We start from the raw sequence: 1605 nt of genomic DNA on the forward strand, positions 1-1605 counted from the left end.
CGGGTTCGCGCCCCGGTCTGGGAGGATCCCACATGCCGCGGAGTGGCTGGGCCCGTGAGCCATGGCTGCCGAGCCTGCGCGTCCAGAGCCTGTGCTCCGCAACGGGAGAGGCCACAACAGAGGGAGGCCCGCATACCACACACACAAAAAAAAAAATCTAGAAACAATAAATTCTGGAGAGGGCGTGAAGAAAAGGGAACTCTCTTGCACTGTTGGTGGGAATGTAAATTGATACAGCCACTATGGAGAACAGTATGGAGGTTTCTTAAAAAACTACAAATAAAACTAGCATGCGACCCAGCAATCTCACTACTGGGCAGATACCCTGAGAAAACCATAATTCAAAAAGAGTCATGTACCAAAATGTTCATTGCAGCTGTGTTTACAATAACCAGGACATGGAAGCAACCTAAGTGGTCATCAACAGATGAATGGATAAAGAAGATGTGGCACATATATACAATGGAATATTACTCAGCCATATAAAGAAATGAAACTGAGTTATTTGTAGTGAGATGGATGGACCTGGAGTGTGTCATACAGAGTGAAGTAAGTCAGGAGAAAAACAAATACTGTATGCTAACACTTATATGGAATCTAAGAAAAAAAAGGTCATGAAGAGCCTAGGGGTAGATAGGCGGGGACTGGGAGCTGAGCCTCGGGCTTCAGTCGGATCCCAGGGAGAGGACTGGGGTTGGCAGCGAGAACACAGCCTGAAGGGGTTAGTGCACCATGGCTAGCCAGGAGGGAGTCCGGTTGACGTCTGGAGCTGCCGAAGAGTTAAGAGACCTTTTCTTCCCTCTTTACTACCTGGTGCACGAGGAGAGAGGTTTAAGCACGCCACTTAAAGGAGCTCCAGAAACGGGCGTGGACTGCTGAAGAGACAGGAGACTTTTTCTTGCCTCTTTGCTTCTGGGGGCACAAGGAGAGGGGATTAAGGGCACCGCGTAAAGGAGCTCCAGAAACGAGAGCAAGCCGCGGCTGTCGGCGTGGACCCCAGAGACGGACATGGGACGCTAAGGCTGCTGCTGCCACCACCAAGAGGCCTGTGTGCAAGCACAGGTCACTCTCCACACCACCCCTCCCGGGAGGCTGTGCAGCCCACCACTGCCGGGTTCCCGGGATCCAGGGACAACTTCCTCAGGAGAACACACGGTGCGCCTCTGGCTGGTGCAACATCATGTTGTGTGCAAGCACAGGTCACTCTCCACACCACCCCTCCCGGGAGGCTGTGCAGCCCACCACTGCCGGGTTCCCGGGATCCAGGGACAACTTCCTCAGGAGAACACACGGTGCGCCTCTGGCTGGTGCAACATCATGTCGGCTTCTACCGCCGCAGGCTCGCCCCGCATCCATGACCCTCCTTACCCCCGGCCTGTGCCAGAGCCCCCAAATCAGCTGCTCCTTTAACCCCGTCCTGTCTGAGCAAAGAGCAGACGCCCTCGGACAACCTACAGGCAGAGGAGGGGCCAGTCCAAAGCTGAACACCAGGAGCTGTGCAAACAAAGAGGAGAGGGGGAGGTGTCTCTCCCAGCAGCCTCAGAAGCAGCGGATTAAAACTCCACAATCAACTTGAAGTTCCCTGCATCTGTGGAAAACCTGAAT

This window comes from Physeter macrocephalus, chromosome 21 (genome assembly GCF_002837175.3).
Source record: "Physeter macrocephalus isolate SW-GA chromosome 21, ASM283717v5, whole genome shotgun sequence".
Lineage (NCBI taxonomy): Eukaryota > Metazoa > Chordata > Mammalia > Artiodactyla > Physeteridae > Physeter > Physeter macrocephalus.